Raw genomic sequence first — 17,954 nt, forward strand, 5'->3', positions numbered from 1 at the left:
GCACCCCCCGGCCCGGGGGAGAGGCGATGGGGAGTGGGCTGAGCACTGCGGGGACGCCGGGAGGACGTGGGGGCAAAGCTGCCGCCCCGGAGGGAAAGACCTGCCGCCCCGGCGCTTTCAGGCAGCGGCTGTAGTTCGGGCCGTTCTCCTCCAGGGGGAGAGGCCGGTAGCAAAGCCCCAGCCCCTGCTGCAGCCAGGCAGGGATTAGGGTAGCCACTGCCTCCCCCCACAACCCCAGCTTTCACTGGTAGCCTCATCCCATACCCAGAGGCTGGGAAGCTCCCGGAGTACGCAGCCCTGTCTCCCTGCAGACCCTTGAAAGCAGCCGGGCCTTTCCTGAAGGGTAAAAGGTGCCGGAGATGGGAACAGTGGAGCTAAAACCAATATCCTCTGCCCTGCCTGGAAGCCAGAAAGCAGCTTGGTGTCCCAAGCAAGGAGCCTCGCTTTGTCCTCAGCTTCCAGTCAGAGTTGGAGGTAGATTCATGCCGAGAAACACTGCCGTTCTCTAATCTTAGAGTCACAAAAGCACAGGGGGGGTGGTAAGATCTGCGTCCAAGCCAAAAGACTCTTACTACTCTGGGCAAGTGTACAGAAAAAGGCAGCTGATCTTCTTGATCATCCAAATCTGTTGGTTCATCCAGACCCATAAGAACCCTGATGAGCAATGACAAGCATGCACCCTCAATTACAGGAGCAAATATCATTTCTGTCACAGCTGCTGCTTGTTACTCCCAGCTCACGACCTCTGACTTACTAGTTTGCTCTCACCATGCGCAGGCTTAGGTACTCCGTTGCTTTTGCCCATCAGTCAAGATGAAGACATAAAGCTTTGTGTCATCAGCATATGGAAAATGCTAAAACCTATGTAAGACATCATCGGAAAGTCACAAGCTGCAACCAAGGCAAATCAGTTTTCACAAGTGACAGCACACACTGTGATCTAGCCAGGGGGTAGGAAGATCTCAGTCTCCCTGAAGACATCAAACCACCATAGTTTTAGTACAGTATCAAAGGATGTGTGCACACAATAGACAGCCATCAGATTTGTAATATGTGCTAGAGAAAGCAGATTTGTACTGGTGTCGTTTAAGGGAAACAACACCATTATTCCACTTATTCTTGAATAGGTGAAGGGTCCTCCCTACCATATTTTGGAGAAGTATACTTTAGTGTAGAGGAATGGACAACCTTATTCCATTAACAAGTCTTGCAACTGGAGGATATTACCTACCGTAACAACCTCCTCATGGGCCACGCTGAAAAAAACCTGTCAACATTCAGGGACCTTCAGATTTATACCTACGTCATAGGAGGAGAATAAGCTCTTCAGTTTGGGGTTCACACTAGCCTGAAAAATCCAAAAGGTCTGAGTACAGCTGGTGGTGGATTTACCTGTTGTCCTAAACTGAGGACCCAAAAAAGGCTTGGGAGTCAGCATCTTTTTGCCTGAGGTGAGGAAGCAGGTAAACAGAGGGAAACATCTTGCTGCCTTTGTGGAGCTCCCAGATTTTCCATAGAGACTTACCACCTAGAAAGACTTGGGCTGCTTAATTGTTACATGATATCAGTCATCACTAATGGCCCAGTCATTTTCAGACGTAATGGTGAAATGTTCACACTCGTAGACTGAGGGTACACCTCCTTTTTCAGGCAGAAAGCAAGGCAGTGTGGCACTTTATAGATTTGTTCATTCAAAGACATGAACATCTACAACGGAGGTCCTCAACCTTGCTTGATTCAAGCACCCCTGGATAAATTTAAGGCATACATGAATGGACTCGAGGCACCTCACGGAAAATGCCCGCTGTTAGTTTTCACTCTTTTTTTTTTACTACAGAAGAATGATAGAGCCATTTTTCTGTTGCAAAGAACTCAGAAATACTACAGCTATGGATTTCTATTTGAAATCTGTTTTTTCTTGGGAATCCTGTTTGTAAATCTAGCTGTACTAACATTATGCAGCACCACAGGGCACCCTTGAAAGGATCTCAAGACACCCCAGGGTACCTCCTGGTAGAGAATCACTGTTCTACAGTCTACAGTTACAGCCTACTTTGCCAGATGATATAAATGGCACTGAACAAATTCATTTATAACATGGGTGAATGAAATACAGCTATGAGCCAGATCCAGCCCACCGAGGGATTTTGTCTGGCCCCCAGTGGCAGGCGGCAGCCCAAGCCATGGCATGTACAGCCACTCACACCACGCCTAGGCACTCAGCAGGGCTGGGACGGCATGGCAGCCGGACCTGCTTCCCAGCAGCCCTGGTGGCGGTGGCTCCTTCCAGATGCCACTGCTGGACCTGGCCCTGCTGCCTGAGCGCCCTGACCCATCTGCCCCACACCCACCACTGGGGGCAGGACCCAAGCCGGCAATCATGTTTGGAAGCAGGATCCAAATGGGGAGCAGGGTTTGTAAGTGGGGCGAGTGGGCAAGGCCAGGATCACAGGGTGGGATCGCAGGGCGGTCATAGTGTGGAGCTGGGGCCTGGGGCAGAGCCATCATCCAATACCCACACACCCCTGCCGACAGAACCGGTGCCCATCACAAGGATGTGTCGGCAGCAGACCACAGCTCTGCCCCAAGCCATGGCTCCATGCTGTAGCCACTTTGTCTAGCCAGGCTTTACCAAGGATGGAGATTCCACCATCTCTCCAGGTAACTTGTTCCAGTGCTTCACCACCCTCCTAGTGAGAGAGTTTTTCCTAATATCTAATCTAAACCTACCTTGCTGTAACCTGAGACTGTTGCTCCTTGTTCTCTCATCTGTCACCACTGAAAACAGGCTAGCTCCATCCTCTTTGGAACCCCCCTTCAGGTCGTTAAAGGCTGCTATCAAATCCCCTCTCCGTCTTCTCTTCTCCTAAATAAATAAACCCAGTTCCTTCAACCTCTCCTCATAAGTCATGTGCCCCAGCTCCTGAACCATTTTTGTTGCTCTCTGCTGGACTCTCTCCAACTTGTCCACATCCTTTCTATAATCAGGGGCCCAAAACTGGACACTACTCCAGATGGGGCCTCACCAGTGCTGAATAGAAAAGAAAAATTACTTCTCTCAATCTGCAGGCAATGCTCCTACTAATGCAGCCCAGGATGCCATTGGTCTTCTTGCCAACAAGGGCACACTGCTGGCTCATATCCGGCTTATTGTCCACTGTAACCCCCAGGTCCTTTTCTGCACAGCTGCTGCTTAGCCAGGCAGTCCCCAGCCTCTAGTGATGCATGGGATTGTTCGTCCTAAGTGCAGGACTTTGCACTTGTCCTTGTTGAATCTCATGCAATTTTTTTCATCCCAATCCTCCAGTTTGTCTAGATCACTCTGAATCCTAGCTCTACCCTCCAATGTATCTACTATACCCCTCAGCTTGGTGTCATCTGCAACCTTGCTGAGGGTGCAACCATCCCATTGTCCAGATCATTAATGAAGATACTGAACAAAACTGGCCCCAGGATCATCCCCTGGAGCACTCCACTTCATACTGGCTGTCAGCTAGACATTGAGCCATTGATTACTACCCATTGAGATGACAATTCAGCCAGCTTTCTATCCACCTTACAGTCCATTCATCCAACCTCCCCATGATCCCTGCCCTGGCCCTGCCTGTCCATCTCACTACAAGATGCCACTCTCCTCCTACCTGCGGCCCCATCCATGCCACCCAGCCGGGCACTCTGGGAGTTCTGGGGAAAGGAGCCAGTAGATGTGGCCCAAGACAGCTCACCGAAACTCCCCGTGGCCCATGACCCCAAATAATTGCCCACCCCTGAGTTACAAGGTGTCATATATTTCCCTTCCTTCTGCTTAACTTCAGACTAACACGGCTAACTACCTCTCTCCTTTTCTAAGTTAGTGTGGGGGCTTTCTGTTCTATGTATGGTAGGTGCTGGGTCATTCATGCTGAGGCATCAAAACAAAGAAAGGTACTGCAGCTCTTTACATAAAAAAGGATTTCTAAGATTGTTGACTACAAGTTAACAAGATTAAGAGGAGGTGGATACGCTGTACATATGGTCTTGGTACATTCATTGTTTTCTCAACATATTTTTCCTATTTTGTTATTTTGCTAAACACTAAAGGAAAAGATGGCTCTTAATCTAAAGCATCCTGCCTTGCTTTACACTCTGAAATGTATAGATTTGTTATGGAGTTATTTATATGCAACACACTTACTGTTTTGCAATAAGTACGGTTCCCTTTCGTTGTTAGTACACCATTTATTTAAAAAAATTAAGCGATGGCATGGCTGTGAGCTACTGTGCCTTGTACGGACTTACACGTTCCCCAGACAGGAAACTGAAGCACTTTATATTTCTTTCCTAGCAATGAGTGTGCCCAGTGATCTGCTTTACTCTGCATGTCCAATATGCAGCAATGTTATGGCTAAAAGTAACATAATGAAATATGAGCTAAATGCAAAGATGATGAATAATACATACTAGGGGAAGAGTTCCCTTTATAGCTGACTGTAACTTTTGTTATAACCTTTATTTAAGTTATTTTACACAACTTTCAGACAGATGCAAGTTTGTGGCAGGTCCTTTTTGAAGTAAAGTTATGTTATAATAACAAAATGGAAAACAGAACCTCACACTACTATTATGATGGAATCATCATTGGAAGCCAAGAAGCTTAAAAATTTCAAATGAGTAACTGCTTGTTCATAAGACTAAATTTAAATAAGTCTAAAGGGTTAATTTTAAACCCACAGATCCCCACAAATTCAGCAGTAAGTCCATTCCAATACCACAGTGCATATGAGACCTAGAAAGCCTCAGTTCAGGTCAGATGTGAATGTTGCTTAATCCTGGGCTTAGAAAGGGTTTAAATAGCAAATTCTAATTCACAGTTTACCACAACTGATTTTAAGACAGCTCCCTGGGTAAAACACCTGGCTAGATCAGTGATGAAACCTGTAATTTAAAATGTTACATATTCTGTGTTCCTGCTCTGGGTTAAATATGCTGACCTTCAAGACCTGGTTGTGCCTCATGGGACACTCTGAACAGCAACTCTGCTTTGCAAGAATTCTGCATACTCACATCTTCTGACTTCTTTTTATTTCTGTGGGGGTTTTTTAATATCTAGAACTTTGTCATGAAAACAGGATCTTTGTTCCCCTGGGACAATCTGCTCTCATTGCTTATTCCACACAAAAAAATCAGGGAGCAGATCCTCAGCTGGTATGAATTATCATGCCATCTGACACCAACTTTATTGAATGGAGCTATGGTAATTTACACCAGCTAAGAATCTGTCCTTTAAGTATCTAACAGCCTGCCTCTGTTCCCACTGAAGTCAAACTGACTCAAGTCAGTCCCTAGATACTAAAGCTACGAATAACTTGATAACATATAATGGTACCAACCCAAGATGGGTGCCTAGGGGGAAGACAAAGCAAAGAACCATGAAGTCCTAGAGGACTGTGGTATCAGAAGGCAAATGAACAGCTGGAACACACACAGCCCTTACCATCAATATCATGCTTTCACACAGATGATCCAAGATATTAAAAGAAGAGAGAAGAGCTTAACACAGACATTATCATTAAGCTTGTCTCCAACTAGATTGTCCTTCACTGGATTTCAGTTCCGGTCCTCCTTCTCAGTAAATATGAGGCATTATTGGTGGTCATGCTCACAGTCTCTAGCATACAGAGGTCTGCAGGTATTTCTGCTAACATAAGACTAGCAAGAACTCTTCAGTGATAATGGGAAAAAGCAGATATGCAACTAGTAGCATCAGGGGGCGAATTCTAAACAGCGTTTTTATACACCTTGATATTAACTGGAGTTAAGTGTGGACATGTAAAGCAGCAAATAGGATCCCTGATATGGGTGTCTGTACGAGAGAATGTTGATAACCAGAATTTTTTCATTTTAAAATGCAGATCAGTGACCTCTGTACACAGCTGTAACAGGATTCTGACTTGGGAGAGTAAAACTGTTTTGAGGGAGCAGGACTGTCTCAGTCTTTATGCTATTCTCAACCTAGGTGCTAAATGCTCCGTTCTGTCTTATTTTTTCAGGAAATGGAATTTCATAAAGCTAGAAGGAGTTCAAAGTCTTTCACCTGTGCCACTCAGGATCCACTGAAGGTATAGCCCATCCATGCCACAGCCTTGAGTGTCCACCCACATTAGTATTCTTGTAGGGCTGTTTTCTCATGAACTCCCCCATCAATCACTGTCTCCCAAAATCTTCCTCATGCAATACTGGTGCTTGGTAGAAGGAGTAGAGCTGGTTAATGCAGAGTAAGTCAGCACAGATTTACAGTAGAAATCCATGGGTGGTGCAAGAGGAGGAGAAAATAACATCCTTGCAGCATCTGTGCTCTCTTGTCTTCACCCTTACATCACACAAAACCAGTTTTGTTTGTAATTCCAGGAATAGAAGTTGTGTGGATGAGGCTACATTTTCCTCCCTCTGGATTCCTGAGGGAGATCTGCCTGAACAAGCATCTCATGGCTTATGGAAGCAAAGGGTAATTGAAGCCAGAAGAAAATGATTACTATCCAGTGGTTCCTCCTTCCCAATGGGCAGGGATCTCTAAATGGGGTATAGGAGTTTTCATGTAGTGGGTATGAAAGCAGGAGTGTGATGTAAACACTGTAACTACCCTCCCGAAACTCCCACTCCATCAATAAGCTCAGGGTATATATGGCCTCAGGTGGAGCAAAGTCCAGTTTCATCTGGGTGCTCAATGCTATTGCACACAGTCTCTTTTTAGCAGACAGATGCTAGGATTGGAACATCTTCGTGTAAGTCTCTCCCTTCTCCTCATCAGGCAACTCAACACTCACAGGGGCTATTCCAGCCACTAATACAAGCTCTATTGGTGCTGTGGGAAGGGATATTCTTTTCAGTCATCTGTTCTACCCTTAATATTGTTGCATAACCTGATTCAAACTAAGGGGAGATGCATATTACAGAGGACCCGCTATTAATTTTCTTGCAATCATGGTACCATGGCATAGTCCCAACAAACTGACCACTACTTCAGTTCTGGGTAGCGGGGAAATGTTTAGTCTTTTAAAGAATAAACAGTTCCTTAATAGTTCCTTTGGAAATTGTATTTATAGGCTCATAAACTCCTGGCCCATATCCTGGAGTCCTTGCTCCATCCAAAGTCTCATTAAAGACAGTGAGAACTTTACTTGAGTAAGTACTGACTCAAAACCTAGTAAATATATCAGGATTTGGGCCATCTGAAATTACACCATCAGACTTTAATGACATTCTGATCCAATATCCATTTGCTTAACTTCATCTTTTTATCTCTAGTTATATGTCCTTGTAGCATCCTGAATAATTTCTTTTCCTTCTTGGTGTTTACATCCTTCAAGTACTTGTTGAAGAGTATCATTTCACTCTTAGTCATCATTTAGCCAAGCTATACATATTTAGTCCCTTTCATCTTTACTCATAAGTCAATCTCTTCAGTACTTTAATCATTTTTATTGCTCTTCCACAAATTTCCTCCAATTTATCTTCATCTCTCTGGTGATGAGGTGCCCAGAATTTAATAGATTCATAGAAGTAGGGTCAGAAGGGACCTTGTAGATCTTCTAGTCCAACCCCCTGCCCTGGGCAGGAGAGAAAACCGGGCTCAAATGACCCCAGCCAGGTAAACGTCTAACCTCCTCTTAAAGACCCGCAGGGTAGGAGCCAGCACCACTTCCCTTGGAAGTTGGTTCCAGATCCTCGCCGCCCTGACTGTGAAGTAGTGCCTTCAGATGTCTAGTCTAAACCTACTCTCCAACAACTTGTGGCCGTTATTCCTTGTTACTCCGGGGGGCACTTGGGGGAACAAGGTCTCTCCCAAACCCTGCTGGTCCCCCCTATTAAGTTTATAGATGGCCACCAGGAAGGCTGAACAGGTTCTGGTCCCGTAGCCTCTCTTCGTAGGGTCTGCCCTGCTGCCCCCCGATCATGAGGGTGGCCCTCATTTGGACCCTCTCAATTATGTCCACGTCCCTCCTGAAGTGCGGGGCCCAGAACTGGATGCAGTACTCCAGCTGAGGCCTGACCAGTGTTGCACAGAGAAGGAGGATCACCTCCTTGGCCCTGCTTGAGATGCATCTGTGGATGCACGACAAGGTACGGTTAGCCCTACTGACTGTGACCTCGCATTGTCGGCCCATGTTCATCTTGGAGTCAATAATGACTCCAAGATCTCTTTCTGCCACCGTGCTCTCGAGGAAGGAGTTTCTCAGCTTATAAGTGTGCTGCTGGTTCCTACTGCCCAAGTGCAGCACCCTGCACTTGTCTGTATTGAAACCCATCCTATTTTCATTAGCCTACCCCTGTAACCTGTCCAATTTAATGTAATATTTTAGGTATGATCTCCTCTCGGCAGTACAGGGGGGATGTAACTGGTATCTTTCTGCTACCTTTATACAACTCCAGTTTAACAACACACTGGAATCAGAAAATCAGCAATTTATTCAAATAGATTTGAAACGGGACAAAGTTCAGGAATACTGACTGTAACGCTTTTGTGGTGTTGTTTACATCAAGAAAAATTTCCAGTCAGTTTTAGTAAGCTAATCTACTTTGAATATGTAACAGTTTGATTCCTAGGGAATATTAAGGCATTTAAAACTGATTCACACGCAACCCTGTGATTCTCTAAAGGAATATGAATAAAGAGTTGCAATTTGGAAGACAAATGGGCAGGGTTCAAATTGGCACCAGAAATAGCTCACACATGTCTGTGTCCTCAGGGTTTCATACTGCATATTCTATAATTCTTAGCCATATGACAGAACAATCAAAGGCTAATCAAAGTAACAGCAGCTGGGGGGAAAGGACAAGATTGTTTCTATTAGGCTGAGCCCTGCATTAGGGCCGGTACAGAGCTGCATTACCTAAGAGAGGATTGTATCTCAGCAAAGCAGAGCCTCCAACAAGCTATGAGGTTTCCAAATCTCCTCCCTCTTCTAAGTATATCTGGTTAACTGTGTTTGGTACAGGTTGGTGAGGCTATCGCCCAACCCCATCCTGATGGAGTAACCACTGTCCCTAGCACTAGTAATGGACACTAGTGAGCAGTCCCTGCATTAAGTCTGCTCAGCCTCCACAGTCAGGGTATGCCTCCATTGCAGTCACTGCACCACCGCAGTTCCTGTAGCTTTTAACTAGCAAGCTCAGGTGATGATAGCAGTTTAGATGTGGCAGCACAGAGCTCAGTGCAGGCTAACTGCACAAGTATATACCCACTGGGATGGGACTTTCAAATTCCACACAGGTTAAGGGAAAATTGGACTGTATACAGTAATCAAGGTAGAGAGCCCTTTCAAAGAGACTGGACCAGTCACTTTCGACTCTGACCTTTCTGGAGCTATAAAGACTGTACATTAGAAAGGGAAATCTAGGCTAGTTTGTATGAACTGGACTGGACAGCTCCTGATGGTCAAAAGAAGGTTTCTAAATAGACAGTGAAATAACAACAAGGCAGCCATGGTAAATGGCACAGAAGGATCGAGAGTTGAATGGAGCATTAGCACTCCTGGGCAGAGGTAGAAAGTGACTCAAGACTTGGCAGCAACCTAGCGAGCTGATTCTCACCGCAGAACAAGGACTGGCTCGGGACCCAATGGAGAAGGGTGATCCTGAGTCCTCCTAGCCCAGCTCCTGATTTTGTCCACATGGTACAAACTGTCCAGCTTGACCAATCTGAGGGGCTGGTAGCTACAACATGCATTTGGTTACTCTGTGCTGTGCCAAAGAACCATACAGGATGTCTTTAAGGTCTTTCAGGTGCTCAGAAAAAGATCAGTGGATCCTTTATTGAAGTTACATCCATATTTGGATGACAGGATGTTTGGTTATTACCTCCTTTTGAGATTATATTTTGTCTGTTTTTTCTTTAGGAACCAAAAAGCCATACTAATGATGCCATTTGTAATCAGTTACTGACTTCATCTTACTCATAAGAGTAGCTCCATTGTCTTCTACTTACATGAATAAGGAGAAATGCTTTTTGTCTTTGGAGGCATATCACTTCTCATTAACCATTACAGAATATTCTATTCCATTTTCTGTCTTATATTTTAAAACATCACCACAGACCTATTTTGTATGTTAATATATTTCATCACTGTGCAACAGATAAGGAATTGTAGGTCACCGGGCCATTTTGTGTACACTCCAGTATTCCCATAGCTTGTCCTTTCATGTCATTTATTCTTCTTTTCCCAGCTCTTGAATTCAAAATTCAGTGTTTAAAATTTGATCAGCAGTGTATTCTAACTTGCTCTTGAATTATGCGTGTTTCTTGTTTCTTTCTTTTCCTTCACCCAGTTTATCCATCATAAGTACCTCAAGAAAAATCAAATTGAAATGCTTTTTACCAGCTGCTCTGCCCTCATACTTCACTTTTCAATCCTTTACCTCAGGTGCTCCTTATTCATAGCCTGAACCCGTATTCCTTGCACATCTAACATTGCCATTAACTGCAATGAGAACTTTATGCAAGAAACATAGATCACCCCCACAGATAGAGAGATAGGTAGGGCCTAATACACTCTCCCTCTTTGTGAGCTCATGAAAATTATGTAAATGCTTTTGGACAAACAATTAACCATTTCCTTAACTTAAAGTATAAATTGAAACCATTTTCAGCTCTCAAGACCGTTTAAAGTTGACTTTGCTGATATAAGTCTGCGTCATAAGAAGCTTCCAGGGACTTTGAAAATGATTCTGTTTATGAAGGGTGAAAATGATCCCCCTGCGCAAAGCCAGGATAAAACCTGCTCAAAATAAGCAGAGTAAACAACCACACACAAAGCCCTTTGCTGCTGCAGCTAGACTACTACCAGTTGTTGAGCTAGCCTGCTTAAAGTAAGTTCTGGTTTCTCTCTGGGGTCTGCAATGTCAAACTCAACTACCTCTTGTGCTGTACACCTGCACAGACATGAATTTTCTGTGGAGCATGAGCTGGATAAAGATCTGTCTAATAGTCCTGTTTTTTATTCACTTCTAAGAAATGAAAATACAGTCATTTAATTTAGCAAACAGCATGTGAAAATGTGGAGATAGATTTCTTCTCTTCCTGTTCAAAAATCTGAAAATCAACATTACACACACACACACACACACACACACACACACACACACACACACACACACACACACACACACACTACTCATCTCCTTGCTGCACCAATAATAAATGTTTTCTTCAGCCACTTTTCTTATGGCTAACTCTAGGAAAACTGAATATTCCTCCTTTTTTACCTCTTTTTTGCTAGCTCAGCCTTTATGATATAGTTATTTCAGTTTGTAACAGCTCTTTCAATGCATTTTAATGGATGATTTGATCCATATTTTTATCATATTATCATTTTGAAAGACCACTAGTTTCAATGGAATGTTGGCTTTCAGAATAGTAATAAAGATGCTGGAAAGTATACACAGTAAAACTTTTAGGTGAAATTCATGCCTGAGCAAACTAGGGCAGCAAAATAAAGAGTAAGTGGTGCACAAAGTTTGTGCTGGCCCTCTGTATGAAGAGGAATTTCACACTAAATACATAAACCTTTGTTATTTTCCCAGCCTCAGTGTATATTTTTTCTAGCGTTTCTATTCAAATGATTAAATATTGGCATACTTGTATTTAAAATAATTTTCTGATGCTTAGATTTGATACCTGCAACTTCTGCTGTATCATGATGCCTCAAAACCAGGACATAATATAAAAGCTTCTGCACACTTGCTAATTTCTTGCTGAATCAGACAATTTGGTATGGAGCCAATTTATGTTACTCCTGTGGTTTTGCATGAGAAATTACTATTGTTGAATAGAGCTTTGACTGTTTAATATAGAGTGCTTATAACTTACAGCATATTCTATTTTTATACTATCCCACTATTTTTTACAAGTATAATACATTCCTTTGAGCTTTATACATCATGTTTTCTTTCTCTTATTCATATTTCCAATGGTCTAATACAGGCAGGAAGGAATTTAGAAATACTATCTGCTAGTAACCTCACACAAACTCATACTGTTTTGCTGTGTCTTATCTTCCCAGCTCAACCCATCTACAAAATGGGAAGAATAATAAGCTCTTATGTCCTGATGCTACAATCAGTTATAGACATGCTTAGCTTTATACTCATGAATAGTCCAAGTAATATTAATGGAATTGTTCGTGTATGTAAAGTTAAGCAGGTCTGTAGCTTATTTTGTGAGAATGAATGAATTAGTGTTTGAATAGTGCATTAAGTGTGTAAAGCCCTTTACAAGTACATTAACTATCAATACGATTTGTCACTATAGTTTATGAGCAGTTGTATCAAGGCTTTAAGCTCCAGGATCTCCAAGTTTGATTTTCAGGCCTTCCACTATCTATGTGATATTGAACAAGTCATTTCACTTCTCAGTGTCTCATTTTTTCTGTCATTAAAATGTCTACCTTCATCTTAAAGGTGATGTGAACTTTAATTATGGTTGAAAAGTACTTTGAGAACTTCAGGTGAAAAGTGAATTATAAAGGTAAAGCATTAGTATGCTATGGAGACACAAGAAAAAGTGATTATTTCACCTCAGTAGAAAGGGGCAACACTAATCCTATGAACAAGTTCAGAGATGTATAGGACTTTGCAGCAGTCCTCTGCAGAGCCATGAAAATTTCAGCCAGTAAGCCCTGAGGAAACAGAGGTACAGAGTGGCTGGATATTCATCAGGTGTAACCCTAGGTGCCATTTAAGAATTTGGATTTGGAAACTTACCTCTTTAATTGCACAAACTGCTCATTGGTATGCACAAATGGGTATTTCAGTATCTAAATATCCACTTTGGGGCACTGCTTATAGAAAAGTTGGCACAAAAATGCTCTCTATTTCAGAAAATCTCAATAATGGTCTTGAAGGTTACAGGAAGTTTTTGTGTCTTGTGACTGCCATAATAAAGCTATTTGCTAACATTTCAGCTTTTTTGACAAATATCAGAAATTATTTTTACTTGCATATTTCTGGACAGCTGATGTTATGATTTTAGTTCTGGATGCTAAATGCTACATTCATTGAGACATGCTTGTTTTCCGGTGCCACATTTGATCCCCTTGTTTGGGAGTCTGACCACTTGGTTTCACACCTATGGTTGCTGTGATAACCTGTGGTGATTTTTAGTTTATTCATCTCTTGTTCTGTGCTTGAGAAACTGGCTACTTGTTTCTGACTGTTGAAGAGAGTTGCAGCAGTGCTAAATAAAAAAAGGAGATATAAGCTCCTGTGAAAGGCTTTATTCTACATACTAAGAACTGTTGTAAGTCAGCTTGAGGGGCAACGCGTTTAGAAAGCTGACAGTGTAAATATCTTTAATCACATTGATTTTTTTCATAAATTGTATATGTAGGCATGTATATGTGTTTCTATATCTTAAGCAAGTGTATGTTATACACACAAACATATAAATATATTTTCCTGTTAAGGAAATATTATTATTGTTACTATACTTACTACTAAGAATGTTGTAATGGCAACCCTAAAAGTAAGCTAGACCAAGCCCGTGAACCAGACATGAAGCAGTCACTGGGCATTGATCAGGTAACCATGCTGATGGGATAAATCCTTTTGATCCCACAATGTATAATGTAGAGAAACCTGCATAACTGTTCCTAGCTGTTGCAGCTTTACAACCCTCTAACGAGTTACATCACCTTCCAGCCTCAGGATTTCTCACAATTTTTGTTGTCAAGACAAGGCCTTCGATAGTACCATTTCCATTGTAAAACCCAGCTGACTACTTCTAGTGACATGCCACTACAATGTTTGAACATGTTATCATAGGACAGTGCATTCACAGGGTCACATACTTCAACATGTTTGCTCAGCCCCTTACTGTACCAAGCAAATATGTATGGATACCCAACTGATAATAAGCTAGTACAGATTCTCTGGGATGTAAGCCCAAAGTGTCTGCCTGGAAGGTACTAGATGTGCCGGAAGAATTGCAAGCAAGGCCGGCGACCAGCATGGCTTAGCAGAGAACTCTCTGCAGGGCTTAAACACAAAAAGGAAGCTTACAAGAAGTGGAAGTTTGGACAAACAACTTGGGAGGAGTATAAGAAAATTGCTCGGGCATGCAGGGATGGCTAACGCACAATTGGAGTTGCAGCAAGGGATGTAAAGGATAACCAGAAGGGTTTCTATAAGTATGTGAGTAGCAAGAGGAGGATCAGAGAAAGTCTGGGTCTCTTACTGAATGGGGGAGGCAACCTAGTGACAGAGGATGAGGAAGAGGCTGAAGTACTCAATGCCTTTTTTACCTCAGTCTTCACAGGCAAGGTCAGCTCCCAGACTACTGCACTGGGCAGCACAGTTTGGGGAGGAGGTTAGCAGCCCTCACTGGTGAAAGAACAGGTTAGGGACTATTTAGAAAAGCTGGATATGTGCAGAACCATAAGACTGGATGCAACGCATCCAAGGATGCTGAGGGAGTTGGCTGGTGGGTTTGCAGAGTCGCTGGCCATTATCTTTGGAAACTTGCAGCAACTGTGGGACATCCCAGATACATGGAAAAGGCAAATATAGTGGCCATCTTTAAGAAAGGGAAGAAGGAGAAACCAGAGAGTTACAGATCAGTGAGCCGAGCCTCAGTCCCTGGAAAAATCATGAAGCAGGTCCTCAAATAATCCATTTCTAAGCACTTGAAGGAGAAAAAGGTGATTAGGAACAGTTGGCATGGATGCACTAAGGGCAAGTCATGTGCGACAAACCTGACAGCCTTCTATGATAAGATCATTGTCTCTGTGGGTTGGCTGGATGAATGGACTGTAAGGTGGATAGAAAGCTGGCTGCATTGTCGGGCTCAGTGGGTAGTAATCAATGGCTCAATGTCTAGCTGGCATTTGGTATCAGGTGAAGTTCCCCGGGGGTTGATCCTAGGGCCAGGTTTGTTCAATATCTTCATTAATGATCTGGAAGATTGGCTGGTTGCACCCTCAGCAAGTTTGCAGATGACACCAAGCTGGGGGCTTTAGTAGATACACTTGAGGGGTAGGGTTAGGATTCAGACTGACGTAGACAAAACGGAGGATTGGGCTAAAAGAAATCTCATAAGGTTCAACAAGGACAAGTACAAAGTCCTGCTCTTAGGACAGAACAATCCCATGCACTGGTACAGGCTAGAGGCTGACTGCCTAAGCAGCAGCTGTGCAGAAAAGGACCTGGGGGTTACAGCGGACAATAAGCTGGATATGAGTCAACCGTGTGCCCTTGTTGCCAAGAAGGCTAATGGCAAAGTGGGCTGAGTTAGTAGAAGCGTTGCTAGCAGATCAAGGGAAGTAATTGTTCTGCTCTATTCTGCAATGGTGAGACAACATCAGGTTTACTATGGCAAGTTTTGGGCCCCCAACTATAGAAAGGATGGGGACAAGTTGGAGAGAGTCTGCAGAGAGCAACAAAAATTGTTCAGGAGCTGAGGAACATGACTTATGAGAAGAGGTTGAAGGAACTGGGTTTATTTATTTTGGAGAAGAGAAGACAGAGAGGGGATTTGATAGCAGCCTTTGGATGGAGCTGGACTGTTCTCAGCGGTGGCAGATGACAGAACAAGGAGCAATATTCTCAAGCTGCAGCAAGGGGAGTTTCAGTTTGATATTAGGAAAATATCTCACTAGGAGGGTGGTGAATCACTGGAACAGGTTACCTAGAGAGGTGAGAGAATCCCCATCCTTGGAGGTTTTTAAGGCCTGACTTGACAAAGTCCTGGGTGGGATGTTCCTGCTTTGAGCAGAAGGCTGGATTAGCTGACCTCCTGAGGTCCCTTCCAACTCTAATTTTCTATGATTCTATGACATTAAAATGTGCAATATTTCTGATATTTTTCCCCTTTCCTCCTTTTTTAAAAAAAAAGACAAGAAAATTAAACACAGTAATGCCATGGTTAAGATTTACAATATGCTGAACTACTACATTGTAAATCTAAGTTCACCCCCTAGCTATGAGTGTTTGTTGGTTGTTTTGCACATATCTAATGTATTATTTTCCATTACTGTCTGTGCTATTAAGCATATGCCTTAGTACATAAAAATGTCTATAAAGTATATAAATATATTAGCAATGCAACAGGCCCTTTGCAGTAGGGACTATAACTTTAAAATGACCTGATTTTTGTGTGTGTAAAAATATCAATGTTTCATTCTACATAACTGCAGGTTTTTCAATTTAAAACATCCATGCTTGATATCTGAAAATATTCTTATTTCCTTTGATTGCACTTTCAGTAGTTTAGCTTAGCTTTCATTTTAGGCTAACAACAAACCATATGTTTGATAGCTCTTTTTCATAATGGCTGCCACTGTCTATTGTGGAACATATTACCCTTGAGTGTAATTTCTCTGATAAGAATTTTTAAGCTAACAGAAATATATAGTACACCTAAGCTAAAAGGATTTGTGTAGTTTCATAAGCTCCTAAATCTGAATTCAGTCTTCATTTGAAAGAGTTATCAATATTTTGAAGATATGCTTCAAATTCTCCTCTGCTTTAATGTTCTAAGTATTTGCTTGGAGGTGATATTTACTTTTGTTTAAAATAGAAACATGTGAAAAGACTGCAAAAGAAAAGGGGAAAAACCAGCTCTACGATGCAGTGCTGCTTTCAACTGTATGAAAATATGCGTTGTTCATTACTTTTGACTCAGGTTACTTAAGAATTTGAGACCAAATTTATTATTTAACATATGCAGGGACAGTTAAATCAATTAATTTGCTGCTTCTTCTGCCAGTGGTAAATGTGGGCTGTCGCATTTGGAATACAGCAAATGAAGGTAGAAACTTACCTGACACACAAATTGCAGGGCATATTTTTGCATAAAGAAAACCTGTTAAAATACAGAAATGCAAGAGCATACAGAAAGGTCAATGTGGCATGGCTAGTATTTGTAATTTATGTATTTTTCTTCTGGATCAAAAATAAATGTCAGCATGACCTACGGGTCAAGATTTTTTGTAGCTAGATAGCAAGAAACATATTTACTTTTAAAAAGACACATGGACACACTGGAACAAATGCACCTCTAGTGTATAACTCTATTCAATTCAACACTGAAAAGCAATGGAATTATCTTTCAATTCAAAAGATTCTTTTAGTACATAATGAAGAATATTCATTTCATCTTTTACACAAACATAGAAATTCCTATTCCTTGTACTTTCACCTGGGCAGCCAACAGACCTGGATTTCCTGTATTATTAGGATATTAATGTTTTTTCCAGTTGGTTGTTTCTATTGTGTCAAGTTTACTACTAACTTTATTGGCATTCAGTTTTATTTACACTTTGCAAAGTCATGAATGTGATAAGAGTCTTAGAATCTTTATAACAATGAGTATTTATTAAAAGTATATATACAGTGAAAATTGTTACTATAGTGGAGCATTGCAGGGTACAATGCAATGGATCCCCTAGGAAAAATAATATAAATTTCTAGTTGTTTTTTCCCAACAGTTGCACAGGAGAAGAAGCAAGATAATGAAGGGTTGAAATTTATCAGAATTTGCAAGCCCTATGAATATTTATGTTTAGAGAAAGCTGGAGGAACATACTTCTAAGAAATTATTATGGACTACCCTTTTAGCTAAAAACTATCTTGCTGTTTTGTTTAATTAAAAGGCCACTATCAATTTCTACCTGCAAATAATGGAAGAAAATATTGAATAGTTAATCGTATGGGACATCCTATTAAGTAAGTCATCATAAAGCAGATATAGTTTCATAGTTTCTAGGGTCAGAAGGGACCTGAGCAGATCATCTAGTCCAACCCCCTGCCATGGCAGGAAAGAGTACTGGGGTCAAACGACCCCAGCAAGGTGTACAGCCAGCCTCCTCCTAAAGACCCCCAGGGTAGGAGCTAGCACCACTTCACTTGGAAGTTGGTTCCAGATCCTAGCCGCCCTGACCATGAAGCAGCGCCTCCTGATATCTAGCCTAAATCTACCCTCT

This window comes from Gavialis gangeticus, unplaced genomic scaffold (genome assembly GCF_001723915.1).
Source record: "Gavialis gangeticus isolate Ggan-Ray unplaced genomic scaffold, GavGan_comp1, whole genome shotgun sequence".
NCBI lineage: Eukaryota > Metazoa > Chordata > Crocodylia > Gavialidae > Gavialis > Gavialis gangeticus.